Raw genomic sequence first — 16,512 nt, 5'->3', positions numbered from 1 at the left:
CGATCACTGCACCTAGGGGTTCTCAAGTTAGGTGTGCTCGGTGGCTTCGATCGGCCGGCTCCGCTCCTAAACCCCTAGCCCTTTTGATCCCCCACTTCATGCTTAGGGCCCGTCAAGGGCAGGACATACCTAGGGAGGTAACACTCACCTATGGTTAGACCTGTCACCCTAAGCTACTTACACCGCACCTCCCTTTGCACGAATGGGGTCCTCAAGTGTGGGATGTCACCTAGGCTTTCATGTGTTTAGATCCACCTCCCCATTCCACTAGCACAAGCACGATGTACCACACAATAAGGTAGACACTCCCCTTAGGTAGCACACTACACCTCCTTTCAGGCATTACAAAAGGTGACAAACCACCAACTTCAAAGGCCCCCATCATCCACTTGGCATCCAATTGGCTTCTCCGACAAACATCATTACCAAGCTTCCACAAGCACTCGAGTCTACATGTGGCCCTACCCTCACCCGAACAATTTGCCAACTGCCTACCATTCCCCACCAGCAACAACCAGAAGTGCCATGGGACTGGTACCCGCCGTCTCAGAGGGGGGTAATGTTAACCCCAAGTTGAGATGGCGGAGAAATGAAGGAAAAAGTGGAAAAAACATGGAAAAAGACCAAAGACATGCAAGTGACCTCTAAAGCCAAGTTGGGACAAAAAGCACAATTTTAAATGAAAGGCGCCTCAAAAAGCTCTAAAAACTCTCGTAAAAGAGCGCCAGGCTCCCTCCTGTGCCAATTGTAAAATATTAGACGGGTGTAGGCTAGAGGCATAGGGCTAGAAGAGGGAAATAGAGAAAGGACCTTGCCACAATGGTCGGTCATGTAAAAAAGGGATGGGTGAGCATGGGATTTTTGGGCTTGTATATAAAGTTCAAAAAGTGAATGGAAGCTTATTCTTTGGGTGTGTGGCTAACAAGAGTTCTCTTCTTCTTCTCTTCTCCTTACTTGTGTGAGCTCTTGAGAGAGGGAGTGTGGGAGTGTGACGGAGTGAGTATGTGGGAGTGAGGGATCAAGAGGGTGAAGCTCTTCACCATCTCCTCTTCTCTTCTTCTCTTCTCTTCTCTTTTCTTTTCTCACATGCGTGACTATGGTGGATGGAGCTTGGAGATGGAGGAGGCTTGAGGATGCTTGAGCCAGCATCTAGGATTGTGGAGCTACTGGCATGTGCGAGAGAGGAGGCAACTCACTTCGGCATCAAGGTAAGCTCACTACACTCACAGGATCAACGGTGCATCAGCTAGGTGAGAGATAGCCATTAGAGCTTGCTTGAAACACTTGAAACAATAAGTGGTCCGTGAGTCTTGGCGGTTGAGCGTGAGCTCCCTCTACAGATGGCCAGATAAAGAGTATGACAAATGTATTACCTGTACCATCAATCACAAAGAATTTAGTGGTTGTTGGTCAAATGGTAGAGCAAGGATTGCAAGTTTGATTCAATGCAAAAGGTTGTTTTGTATAAGACTTTGATGATAAGTGCAAGTTGGTCGCAAAAGAAAGTAGAGTTAGCCGCATCTTCACTTTAGATGCTAGAATTCCTATAATGAATGCTATTATGTATGCTAAAGGAAAAGGAGTGGTTGCAGACATTGAAATATCTCATAAACATATTGGACATGAAAATGTGCAAAGGCTGTAATTAATGCAGTACAAAGGATTGGTTACAGTGTTGCCTTCTTTTAGAGTTGCATAATTTCATAAAGTATGTGAAGCATGTCAATTTGGTGAGTAGGCAAGACAACCCTTTTCGCATGACAGAGAAGTGAGCATAAATATACTTGATGTTGTGCATACAGATGTTTGGGATCCTACGCAGAATGCATCTCTTGGTGGCAAAAAATACTTTGTCACATTTATTGATGTGACTATTCAAGGAAGCTATGGGTATATTTTATGAAGGAAAAGAGTGATGTATTTGAGCACTTCAAATCTTTCAAGGTAGTTGTTGAAACAGAAATAGGCTTGAAGGTTAAGTGCCTGAGATCAAATGGAGGGGGAGAGTACCTCTCTAATGAGTTTAGTGGCTTCTTGAGGTCTCATGGGATAAAGAGGCAATTTATTTGCAGGTATATGCCACAACAAAATGGGATTGCAGAAAGAAAAAATAGGCATATTCCAGAAGTTTCACAGGCATTGATGGCTAAAAAGAATAGGGCAAAACATTTTGAAGCTATTCATATTGCTGCAAATAGAACTCCCACAGTTGTAGTTCATGGGATGATCCTCGAAGAATGCTTTACAGGTAAGAAGCTCAATGTGTCACACTAAGACCAAAAACATCACCTAGTACTACACCTACAATGAGCCTTTGGTCTGGGAGACTAAGGAGTAGCCCCACATCTTCAGGTGGATCTACAAGTGTTGCAAATAAAGACAAAGGAAAGAAGAAAGTTTTGGATGGTAATGATGCATCTACTAGTCATTTGGGATTTGATGGAGATTCTAGTGGTTCAGAGATTTTAGATGATGAGCTTGGTACTCCTTTAGTTAAGACACCAGGTGTACAGAGAGCACATAGTAATGTAAAGGCTCCATCGAGTGATCTAGTGGTATGCAGGTCTAACAGGTTTAGATACCTTATTAAAAGATTTGGTTTTGAAGGTTATGAAACTCACCATTATGCTTATATGGTGAAGGTAGTTGAGGATGTTGAGCCCGCTTGTTTTGAGGATGTTGTTGGTCATGCTGATTAGAATGCAACAATGGATGAGGAGAGGGCTACATTAGAATCCAATAAGACTCGAGATTTGGTACCCTTGCCTAAGGGCAAGAAAGATATTGGCTATGTGTGTGTTTACAAAGTCAAGCATAACCCAGATGGTTTGGTTAGTAGGTATAAGGCTAGACTAGTTACAAAAGGCTATGCTCAAACATATGGCATAGATTATGAAGAGGCATTCAGTCCAATTGCTAGAATGGCAATTGTTAGATGTGTGATTGCCTTGGCAGCAGTCCAAGTTTGGAGTTTGTAGCAAATGGATGTTAAGAATGCCTTCTTGCATGGTGAATTTCAAGAATAGGTATATATGGAGCAGCCAGCAGGTTATGAGGATTTAGAGTATCCCACATATGTGTGCAGATTAAAGAAGGCACTCTATGGGCTAAAGCAAGCACCTAGAACATGGTCTGACAAGATCAAAGAGTATCTTGTCAATATTGGCTTTTATATTTCCACCAATACTGATCACTCACTTTATGTGAGAAGGGGAGAAGCAAGTTTGGTCATCAAAGTCATCTATGCGGATGACTTGATTAATACATGTGACAGTGACAATGGGATTGCTAAAGTTAAGGAATTCTTGAAGAAGAAGTTTGAGATGAAGGATTTGGATGAGCTAAGATACTTTCTTGGTATTGAGGTTTTTAGATGTGATGATGGTATATGGCTATCCCAAAGGTAGTATGGCTTGGATATGTTATCCAAGTATGGTATGACAGCATGTAAGCCTCTTTCAGTACCATTGGAGCAAAATGTGAAGTTGAGTGCTGACACTGGGGATGAGATTGAATACCCTATTATGTTCAAGAGGATAGTAGGGAGTTTGATTTACATGACTATCATAAAGCCAGACTTGAGCTATGTTATTGGCCTTTCAGTTAGTTTATGCAGATGCCTAGAAAGCCTCATTTGGATGCACTTAGATGCATATTGAGGTATGTGAAGTCTACTTTACATTATGGAATTTTTAATGAGGCAGGTAAGGATGTACAGGTGTTTGGATACAAAGATGCATATTCAGCTGGACAGAAGATCTGCTAGTGGATTTATGTTTTCCCTTAGTAGAGCAGCAATTACATGGAGCAACAAAAAGTAACCTACAGTTGCTTTATCGAGTACTACAGAGGCTGAGTATAGAGGTGCTACTATGGTAGCATGTGAGATCGTATGGCTACAAAAGTTATTAGGTGATTTGGATGTGTAGGGAGATGGTCTAGTTGTCATTCACTATGACAACATGAGTAGCATACAACTAGCTAGGAACCTAGTGTTCCATGCTAAGACAAAACACATTGAGGTACACTGCCACCTTTGTGAGAGAGAAGGTACTTGCAAGAGAGATTGACTTGGTATATGTCAACACGTATGATCAAATAACTGACATTTTCACAAAGGCATTGGGTGCAAAGAAGCTTCAAAAGTTCTGAAGCTTACTTGGAGTTGCAGAGATAGAGTTGAGCTTGAGGGGGAGTGTTGAGATGGCAACCTCAACACCTACGGACATTGATGATGGACCACCTAGCTAGATGGGTCCGTAGGTCTAGACTTAGCACGTTAGTGGTCATTAGGATTCTCACATGGCCACTACCTTATCACTTATTATATTTAGTTTGTTACACCTACCTACAACTGGCATAGACATAGTACTAATAGATTAATATAGTCAATTATGCATTGTTTGACTTAGTAGACCACTTTTCTTTATGTTGTATCTTATCTATACTTTGTGTACATTGTATTGTGTGTGGAAGAAGAAGAAAAAACCAATAAGAAAACGTTTTGGCCTCCATCTCTCTTCTTGTGTACTCAAGTGAGCTTCTTCTTGTGTGTAGAGTGTGTGTTTGGCGCGGTAGCTCAAGCAAGTCCCCCCACCACACGATTCTTGACAAAAGTATTGCAACTAGATAGCAAGTCAAATAGGAATAGAGATTTGCAATTTACAAAACACCTCATTTAATATCTTAGTGTACACTCGAGCATTCTCATGGGGCTCTTGACATATCACTTTCAAAACACGTAGCCAATATTGACCACCTCTCAAAGGATAAACTCTCTTTGAAAGGACACAAAGAATAAGTTGATTGTGGTTATAGTCCCAGCTTCTAAACCATGATACCACATTGCAGCTCTTTCCTTTAGAGTCATGTTGAAAAACATCATAAGATGTCCTTTGTCCTAAATTCAACAATTGAATATTAATTTTTAGAACTCAACTGATGTGGAGATGCGCATCTTCCTCTACTAATCCATTAAAGATTGGTAGAGGAAAACCTAATGCTAGCAAATCCAGTGTTCATGCATGTATTGCAATCAATTCAATCATAACGATGACTGGGTTTACTCTAGGGGTTTGTACCAGAGGGGTACACTTCTACTCAAAGTAGATTGACTTTTCGAGGAAAGGGGAACACTAGAGTTTCCTCCTCCCCCTGACAAACTAATTGGGATATTAATTGGATCAACAAGATCTCTTTTTCTCAAGGATATTGGGCTACTACAATTAGAAGAATATCTCCTAATGATCTCAACTTGTCATCTAGCCCTTTCATCTCTTTGTTAATGTTGAATCTCAGCTCTTGATAGTGTCTATCAAGAAATAATGGATCTATTTCAATGCTCTTTGGCATACATTAAACAACTGGTTCTTATTATTAACCAAGATTCAAAAATCTCCACTTATCAGTGGCTCTCAACAAATGCACCACTTGTCGTCTGAACCTAAAACAGGTCTAATACTAGGTCTAGGGCTCTAGTTGGGTATCTTAGGCTCACAAACCACCCTCGCAGCCTTGCAACCAAGAGCGCCTAGAGGCTATACATTGATCTAGCTAAATTATGAGTTTGTATCAATTTGTAGTCCAATGATTTTTCCCATCCCAACTCCAAAAAGGGAGTATCCCAACATTTAGGTGGCTAGCACCTCATATCACATTCATAAAGAGCTCCTCCCCAACAGAATGTTGTGGTTACTATGGCTCTCCTACACCCCGATGATTTGGCCCTAGGATGCATCATCTAAACATAGAACATAATTGTAACATTGTCCACTCTTTTGATAAAGCCTTCCAAGAGATAATTTTGTTTCCTCACATAAGAGTCCCCAAAGATAATCGTTATATCCTAAAGCTTAGGAATCCTCATATGCTCTTATAATTGGTCTATAGTCTTAACAATCAAGTGCCACGCATCTAGGAGATCTTCTCTTAATACCACGTTTGAATATAGATGTAATGTGTAGTGCCATATAGTGCTCAAACAAATTAACCACACAAATCAACCAATGTGTCGCGTGTAAAAACATTATTTCAATTATTTTCTTTCTAGCATATTGTTGCATTGCTTGAAAATAATACTAGACTAATCCGTGATATTGTCCCTTTTTGAATATTGAATGAACCCTATATACTTTATTTCAATGCACAAGAACTTATATTTCTATGTAAACTTCTTAGTATTTTTGCTTCTTTATGTGTTCATTTATTATATAGGGTGTTTCCTATGTTTCATAATATTATTTTCATAAAAACACCCTTGAAATGACTATTTTAACTAAAAATGGGTGGACTGAGGCCAATCTGATGCTCTACAACCATTATACACTCACGAACCTTCCCCTAGTTTTCAATAATTTTTCTCACCTTTAAACTATTTTTTTTCATTTTTCTCTATCTCAAAATCATATTTTTAATTACTTTTCCTATTTTATTTATATAAAATACCATATTTTTTACTTTTTGGATCTAGAAAATTAATTTTGATTATATTCCTCATTACATTTAATATCAGTCCATGTGAATATCGTATGATCACCTGAAATGGAAGAGCCATCATTTTTTCACATAAAACATGTGTTTTGGATTTTAATTAATTGCAACCCTCAAGTATATTAGAATCAAGCTTCAAATAATTTTCCACTGCATATGAACATGATTTATACCACGAAATGACAAAAACATTCAAATCTATATTGATAAAAAGAATTACTGCCATTTTGCATCTTTTGAGTCTCAAGAATTGAATACACAAACCACAATCGAACATGCCATTTGTCCCTAAATAGCATTGGACATCACTTCTCAGCATTGACATCATTCTTTATTGATTTGATTCATGCTTAGCCATCGGTCTCCATCTCGCTCTTCTCTTTATAATCCCCACATGAACCATTTATAGGAGGAGAGAGAAAGACTAATTTTTTATCTCTCTATTCGCACAGCCATTTGTGGAGCCAAGAGTGACAATCAAAAGCAAAAAATTGCTGGAGAAGGATGGTGTATTTGATTGCTATGGCTATGTTGAAGCTCTTTAGTCCCTCCTACCAAAAATGGCACTGCTACCTGTCGGCTGGGCTTCTTTTTTTTTTTAAAGCCCCCCCACCCCCCCATCGTGTGAAATTTTGGAGGGGGAGGGCCCCAAAGGTCATGCCTCTTCCCCCTCCTAAGACTCCTTTACACTCTATTTGGCCCTCCTGCACTTGGTGAGTAACCATGTCTTTCAGTGTCCAATCTACAAGGCAAAATTTTGTGCATGTCCACCTCGGAGTTTTGCACTGCCTCACACTTTCCAGTTTGTCTCTGAAAGCTCTTTGAAAACCCATCTTCCACTGTCGCTTAAAAATCGTTAGGTCTGCATCTGCCACTTCTAGTGGGTTTTCATTTCTGTCTCAAATTGACAAATTTTGGCACATTTTGAGCCCTTTATTGGTCTCAAAATCCCACTCTCAAAATGACCACCGATGTGCTAAGTATAGACATACAAACCTATTTAACGAGGCAGTCCATCATCAATGTCAGCATGTGTTGAACTTGCCATCTCAACATTTCCTCTATCCATTATATTACTAGTATGGGTGTGATGATGTGCTAGGATTAGCAAGGAGAGAAAGGGAAAAAAAAGAGAGTACAAGTCAATAAGAAGGATAGGAATGCAAATGGTGTTGGTAATGATTATACTTTATTTTCTTTGAGACCTCCTAAGTTTAGCTCAAGGCCAAACCCTTTTATTCATTGTATGCACAACAAATAAAGAAGTAGATGATAAATGATGATAAAGATGATGCAAGAGAAAATCTTGGCTACTACCCCTAGATCAATCATGCTATTGGTACTCTATCTTGTTGCTAGGTGGCATCTACACAAGGAGATATGAGTGCCTTCAATAGTTCTCCCTTGTGTGCATGTTGACAAGATGAGTACCTTGAATGGTTCTTCGTTAGCGCGATGCACGTTCCTATGAGTGAATTACTTTTTTCCTTAGGTGGAAGGTTGATGGGGATGTGTGTCCTTTCCGGGCATGAGACTTGTAGGTGTAAACACAGCTGAAGCCATACATGGGTGATGCCACAATATTCATACCTCAAGTGCTAATATCTATGTGATTTGATTATTTAATAAAATTCCAATGATTATTTTATTTACTATGGCTAGCTACATTTATTCAATTAATTATTTTTCTAACACGATTTTTGAATTTTGGGCAGCTAATGTGTAGAGCAAGATGAATTGGATATACGTGGCAAGCATATTCATTCCGTAGACTTCTTCATTGAATTACTTAAATAGATGCACTGCCATTTTTTCTAAGACATACACACGTCCTCTTTGTAAATATTCATTGATACTTGAGATTTTAAGAGATATGTTGAAGATATTCTAGAAATATTTTATGTCTCTTAGCAGTTGTGAGTTGTGCAACTAATTGCAACCATTTATTCAGTGAACTCAAACTCTTTTATAAAAAGAGTAATTGTAAAGGGTCTTTGGGCAAAGAAATATTCATTTTAATATTATAAATACGGCATAGAGGATATGCTCACTCCATGTACAAGAAAACAATGTACCCAATAGTGTGTCACTCAATTTTTCTTTATTCTTCTTCAAGTCTATTTGGAGTTTTATGAGTCATTCTTTCATTTTATAAGCAAAACAGAGTGAGGAAGAGTTTTTTCTGCTCGCTATATACAAGCCTCGTATCCAATCTATGCAACAGTGGTGTCAAAGCTCAACTTACATCTAGGGCTTCCAATCGCTTACCATCTTGTATGAAGACGAGCTCTCTAGAGGAATTGGGCTCTACAATCCATCTCATCTCAAACTGACTTCACTGCTAGACTCTTAGGAGGGCTTCAAAACCCCAAACCCCCCTCTCTACTCAGTAATTTTGAAGTTTAGTCCAACATTGAAAAAAATCTAACCCCCTACCATGGCACTATCATTTTGTGATTTTTGTAGCCAAAAGAAGGTTAATAAGAGCTTAATTAGGCTTTGATCAAGCTTTAATAAGCTTAAAGCTTCTTTCTCAATTTTGTGGGAGGCATTTTTTGGCTGCCATGAGCAAGTCAACGGCATTCTCAAGTCCTTCAAAGTCAATTTTTTTAAAAGGCTTTAAGCCTTAATTAATGATCTCTTACTTAATCAACTCCATCCTCTCCTACACCAAGTCACCTACTACCGACTTCTTTGATTAGCCTAAATCACCATCGACTTCCAATCTTCGAGAGGGGATTCCTACACGGTCACTCTGGGGCTATGAAATTTCATTAGCATACCATAAAAAATTCTAGTTTTTTTTGCCTAATCCATCTCATCATTTTTTCAAGAAGCCACTTTTTATTTTGATGTCTATATGCCAAAATTTTATTGCTATGTTGAGCAAAGTGTCTTTTAATTGCAATGTGTCTTTATTATTTGGATATCTTCATCAAGACATAAGCAATCATCATGTCTTATGAAGGACCATTCAACACTACAATTTTTTATTCCAAGTTGTTGCTTCTTGAACCAACCACGCATTTATTGGACATGCAATTAGAGCAAAAGCCCAACATTGAGCCCAATTAGAGCAAGAGTTGCGATCTCTCAAGCATCCTACATCCCAAATTTATTCTACAAATGACATTATAACACCATATTAGAGAATTTGGGAATCTTCCAAGTCCCACTTTCAAATAATGGGTAAAAATTTGGCCACATGGCTAAATTTTAATCTGTGCTTCAAAGTGGGACTTGGAAAGACAACCTTTGTAGTGATTAGGGTAGACTCCACTTTCAAGTAAGGGGAGAATATTTAATCATGTGGCAAAATATTAACTATTTAGGAATTCCCAAACTATATGAGAAATTTTCAAATTTTCTAATATATTATTTTATTGTCTGTACAATCAATGCCACGCTTGAAGCACAATCCATCTGCAAAGAGATGAAGATAAGAAAACATGCCTTTAAATTTAATACTTATGATTATATTAAAGACATGAGGTTCTCTCTTGGCTAAGTCAATTCAACTCATATTTTGATAATGAAAGTTATGCTGAAAATGATAAAATCAAATGTGCTTCACACTATCTTATTGGACAAAGCTTCCTTATGGTGGGATGTCACATGCAAGAGCACTGATCGTCCTCTTATGTGAAAAGCATTCCGTAAGAAGGTTCTCACTAATTCTCTTTCTGCCCAATTCAAGCTTCACATGCAACAAAAAATGGGATGTCTTTATGCAGTGAGAGTGAGAGACCATTCTTGGGTACACTGAAATATACAAGAGTACTTTACTGCAACTTCAAATGGTCAAGCCTATAGCTAAATCTACTTTTAAAATGTATATCCAATTTTCTTTCATTTTTCCAAGTCGAAGTCAACATGTTTAGACCCAACACATTAGGTTAGGCTATCCCTTTGGCACATGACACAAAAAGAAATAAATTGAAGATCAGTGATAACTTTCAGCTTCCACAGGAAATACTATGGGTAACAAAAACTCTCATTTTAATTCTTTTCACAATTCCAACTTTCAATTTGGAAAGAATCGTCCTAATCGCCAACCTTGGATGAGAAATTTTTATAATGATATAGATCAGCCTACTTCAAATTCTAATCCCAAGATTTATTATCTACCTTCTAATTTTCCTAAGTCAACTGAACCTAAAAATGTTAATCCAAGTGTCTCAAATACCAATTCCAATAATGTAATTTGTTATAAATTGTAAAAAGCCTACTGCACATTTAAATTATCTTGGAGGTGATGAAGCAATTGAAGACCTTGAAGCAATGCCTAATTTTGATGAAGCCACGCTTATGGGAGAAAACTCTAACGAGACTGATGAACTTGCTAGTAAATTTTCTATCCATGCTTTATTGAAAATGAGATATAAAATTTGTAATAATGAAATGATTATCTTACATGATCACAACAGCAGCATGACTTTGTTTCAAAAAATGAGATGTAAAATCTGTGATAATAAAATGATTATCTTGCATGATGATGGAAATATGCATGAATTTATTGAAAATGAGATATAAAATCTATAATAATGAAATGCTTATCTTGCATGATGACGACATCACACATGACTTTGTTTTAGAAAAAGTAGTCAAAAATTGCAACTTAAAATTGTTTCATCCACTTATAAAATTAAGGTTGCATTTTTATGGCAATGATATAATGAAACTAAAGTAACACATGGATTATAAATTTGCATAATTTGGATCTTATAGAGAAAAATAATTTTTTTAATAGCACCCTTATAATCTATTGATGTAATTTTAGGTATGCCCTTAGTGGTATCAGTTTAATCCTAACATTAATTATTACACACATTCGATGCATATTCAACATGAAGGTTAAATTCGTTTTTTTGAAGGACTAACAGACACTAAGCTATACCCATTAGTTGGTCACACTCAGGCAAAGCGTGCCATTCTAAAACAATCTAAAGCTTTTCTCATATTAATTAATGAAGTTAAAGCTGCTAAGTCTAACTTAACTATAAGATAGTAAAATTTCATTAACGAAAATTTTGATTGTTTTCTTTTGACTTGCTTCTTCAATTTTCTCCATCACAGCCCAAGGATCATCAAATTGACCAACTAATGCACGTGCCACTTTCAAGGTGAACTACTAGGTTGGATCTATTAGACAAATTGCAAGGTGTTATTGTGTTTAGCAAGATGGCTATCATCAAGTCTGCATGGCTACACCTGCCATTTATAAAACTTCCTTTAAAACCCAATTTGGGTATTACAAAATTTTAGTAATGCCCTTTAGTCTTACTACTAATGCACCTGCCACTTTCAATAGAATGATGAATCGAATATTTCTAAATTTTCAACATTGTGTTATTGTCTTTTTCAATGATATCCTTGTTTTTAGTAAAACTAAAAGAGAATATGAACATCATTTATCTTTAGTCTTTAGTTTATTAAAATAAATCATCTTATTGCTAACCCAAAAAAGAGTACTTTCTTTCAAACAAAAATTAAATATTTAGGTCATATTGTGTCTGCTAAAGGAATACAAGTTGAAAAAATGTGCGTGAAGTTCGCTTATTAATTTTAGGACTAGCCAATATGTATCATAAATTTGTTAAAAACTTTTCATTACTACTTGATTTGCCATTGACTTTGTTATTAAAGAAATGTTTTCTATTTCATTTGGGCTACAACCAATAGTGATCATTTGATTTACTAAAGCATGCATTAACTCATGCACCTATTTTACAACTCCTTGATTTCAATAGTCCATTTTTACTAGTCATTTTATTGATACTAGTGGTTGTAGCATTGGTGCCGTATTAATGCAAGATGACCATCCAATTGCATACTTTAGCTATAAATTGAAACCCTTTGAACTTAAGTACAGTACATATGACAAGGAACTTCTAGCTGTAGTACATGCATTACGAATATGGAAACATTATTTAATGGGATTAGAATTTATGATTAAGACAAATCAACAAACTGTCAAACACCTTCTTTCTCAATCGTAAATTTCTGATAGGAATATTCAATGGGCATCTTTCATTTAGTCTTTCAACTCTTTAATCTAGTATCAGCCAGGTAAAGAAAATGCTATAGTTTATGCATTAAGTTGTAGACCATCTATAAATAATATTTATGTACTTTCTACATCTTCATTAGAGATGCTATGAGAAATACTTATTTGCATGACTCTAATTTTTATGATACTTGGTCGAATTTGTCTCAAAACCAATGGATTCCTATTAATAATTTTTATGTCTCTAATGGATTTCTCTTTTATGAGAAAGATTTGTGTGTTACTCACCCTTTTTGTCATTTTGTTCTTCAAGAAGTTCACGATCCATCTTATATGGGTCATCGTGACATCATTTCTACTCTTCGTAATTTACAAGAAGATTTTTATTGGCCTCACATGAATCAAGATGTTTCTACCTTTGTTTTTGAATGTCTTGTTTGCCAAATAATTAAAAGACATCATGGTAAAAAATAGGGTTTATTAACGCCTTTACCTATTCTTAACTCACCTTGGGAACAAATCTCAATAAATTTTATTACTAGTTTACCAATTACTTCTTTGCAAAATAATATGCTTTTGACTATTATAGATAGATTTCATAGGTAAACATAATTTATTCCCTGCAAGAAAACTCTAACTGCTTCACAAGCTACTAATCTTTTTCTTAAACATAACTTTGTACATCATGGTCTACTAAACATTATTATATCTCATCGTGATCCCATTTTCGCAATAATTTTTGGATAACTCTATTCTCTAACCTTGGTACTAAAATCGATTTTAGTTCAACCTTTGATCCTGAAACTAATGGTGAAACTGAAGCCATTAATAGCACAATTTTTTATTTAGTTTATGCTTATACTATCTCTTCCCCCATCACATGGGATCAACATTCACATCTTTTATAGATTTCCTATAATAATACACCTCACTCTACTACAAACAAAGGACCTTTTGAAATTATCTATAGTCGCAAAATGCCAACACTAATATTTCATTTAAGTTAGAAAGTGCACTTTGCTCACTCCACTATTTTTGAGCACGTTAAACAATTGATTGCTAAGAGCACTATATTAGAGAATTTGAAAATTTACCAAGTCTTAATTTTAAATAAGCGATAAATATTTTACCATGTGGCTAAATCTTGATCTATATTTAAAAGTGGGATCTAGGAAGTTAGCTTATATACTATTTAGGGTAGACTCCATCTTTAAGTAAGACAATAAGATTTGACCATATGGTCAAATAATAAATGTATTGGGGGTTTCCAAAGTGCATAGAAATTTCCAAATTTTCAAATATAGTGTTTAAGGCCTAGCAATCCTATGTTAAGCAAGCTAATAAGAATTGCCAAGCTATGCGTTTTAAAGAAGGTGATTATGTTCAGTCACAAATTGAGAAACCTAGATCGCATAGTGTTGAGAAGAATCCTAATGTGAAACTTGCACCTCAGTTTTATGGACCATTTAAAATTTTTCATTGTATCAATGCTAATGCTTTTAGATTAGAATTGCTTGCCCATTGGAAAATTCATTAATATACATTTCATATTAGTCTTATTTGTTCATTAAAAGATTCATTACCTGCCCATCCAGTGTATGATTCTCCACCATTGCTTCAAGATGATCATGAGCTTTTAATTCTTGAATCTATTATTGATACTGATTATATGGTCACCTGCACTGGTAATACTTATCCCCCTTGTAAAATTTCAACACTATCCTATTGAGGAAGCTCAATGGATGACTACACATGCTTTGCATGGCTTTCTACATTTATTGACTCCACATCCTGCCAATAGCAATTGAGGACAATTGTTATTCCATCCTAGGGGTATGTTGCTAGCAGTTGGCATCTACATGAGGGGATGAGCATCTTCAATGGTTCTCCCTTGTTTGTACATTGACGGGATGAGTGCCTTGAATGGTTCTCCATTAGCATGGGACACATTCCTAAGAGTGAATTACTTTTCGTCTTGGGTGGAAGGGTTGATAGGGACACCTATTCTTTTCGGGCGTGAGACTTGCACATGTGAACGCATGTGAAGTTGTACATGGGTGATGGCCACAATATCCATATCTCAAGTGATAACGTCTACGTGATTTGATTATTTAATGGAATTCCAATGATTATTTGTTTTATTATGGCTAGTTGTATTTATTTAGTTAATTATTTTTCTAACATGATTTTTTGAAGTTTTGATAGCTAGATATATATGGCAAGCACAATCTATTCCATAGATTTCTTCATCAAATTATTTAAATAGATGCACCACTTTTTATTCTGCGGCATGCACACATCATTTTTGTAAATATTTATTGATACTTTAGACTTTAGGAGATATATTGAAGATATTCTAGAAATATTTTATGGCTATCAGCAGTTGTGAGTCATGCAACTGATCGCAACCATTTATTCAATGAGCTCAAAATTTTTATAAAGAGAGTGATTGTAAAGGGCTTATCTTTGGGCAAAACAAGATTTGTTTTAGTGTTATAAATATGGAATGGAGGAGATGCCCACTCCATATACGGGGGGGGAATCGCACCCAATAATGTGTCACTCAATTTTTCTTTACTGTTCTTTAAGCCTATTTTGAGTTTTATGAGTCGTGCTTTCATTTTTAAAAGAAAAAGAGAGTGAGGGAGAGCTTTTTCTACTCGCTATGCCCAAGCCTCACATCTTATCTGTGCAGCATATCTAGTTGTGGACAACAAAGTAATAGTGGCTTGTTTAGGAAATGGTTATTGATCTTGTTGAGAGAGATGCTCCCAATATCATGATAGCATCAAATAATGGGTTGTATGTGCCTTGCTCAATGTGACCAAAACAAGGTGTGGTTTGTTTGTCTAGAAGTTGTAATTACAAGAGAATCATGGCACCTTAGTGTGGGTGGTAGAGAATAAGGAAGGTAGCACCAGCAAAATTGTGAATCATCATGGGTAGTCATGGCTTGTTGGAACCTCCAAACATAGGTTTTTTGAAGAATCCTCATCATTAAAAGAAATCATGGGTTGTTTACTATAGCAACATGTGATATCCACAATAGGAAAATCATGGCCTACTAACTATTACACAATGTGGAAAGCAAAGAACATGCTTGCTATTAGCACCTAGATCAGTTATTTATGATCATAATATGGAAAAGAGCCTGGCCTGCTTTGTGCCTTGTGGGTAGCAAAGATGTTGAGATGGCAAGCTCAACACATGAGGACATGGATGATGGACCGCCTGGTTAGATGGGTCCACACGTCTACACTTAGCACGTCGGTGGTCATTATGACTCTCACATGGCCACTGACTCATTACTTATTATATTCAGGTTGTTACACCTATTTACAGCTGGCATAGTTATAGCACCATTCGACTAGTGTAGTCGGTTATGCATTGTTTGACTTAGTAGGCCACTTTCCTTTTATGTTGTATCTTATCTATACTTTGTGTACATTGTAAAGTGTGTGGAAGAAGAAGAAGAAATCAGCAAGAAAACGTTTTGGCCTCCATCTCTCTTCTTGTCTCTTGAGTGAGCTTCTCCTTGTGCATTCTGTGTGTGTTCGGCGCAGCATCTTGAGCAATCCCCTCCACCACGCGATTCTTGACATGGTATCAGAGCCGCGCCATTGAGAGAGGCTGATTTCGAAGGTTGAAGTGAAGGAGAAGAAGCAAGGTTCGAGCAAGCAAGCTACGGGTAAGAATCTCTCCCATTCTTCCACTCCTTCTCTTGGATAGTGCCTGTGGAGGCACCGGAAGCAGGACAGAGCAAAAATCTCAGATTGCAGTGAGATTTGGTGTGCGCGAAGAGCGCTGTATATTCTGCGGATAAGCCCTAAAAAGGCTTATCCGCAGAGATTTTGGGCATTTGAGGCCGTTTCAGGGCCCGTTTTAGAGCCGCAAGGTTGCGGACAGCAGTTTCGGGGTACACTGTGACTTCGACTGTATTGACCGAACGTGGGTGAGCAGGTTACAGATTTCAGATCTGTAAGTTCAAAGGTGTTTACCAGTGAGTAAACACAAGG

This window comes from Lygodium microphyllum, chromosome 7 (assembly GCF_053477565.2).
Source record: "Lygodium microphyllum isolate KBCC chromosome 7, Lygodium_microphyllum_v1.1.10, whole genome shotgun sequence".
NCBI classification, from domain to species: domain Eukaryota; kingdom Viridiplantae; phylum Streptophyta; class Polypodiopsida; order Schizaeales; family Lygodiaceae; genus Lygodium; species Lygodium microphyllum.
The sequence above is the reverse complement of the archived record's forward strand: the minus strand, read 5'-3'. Positions refer to the sequence as shown.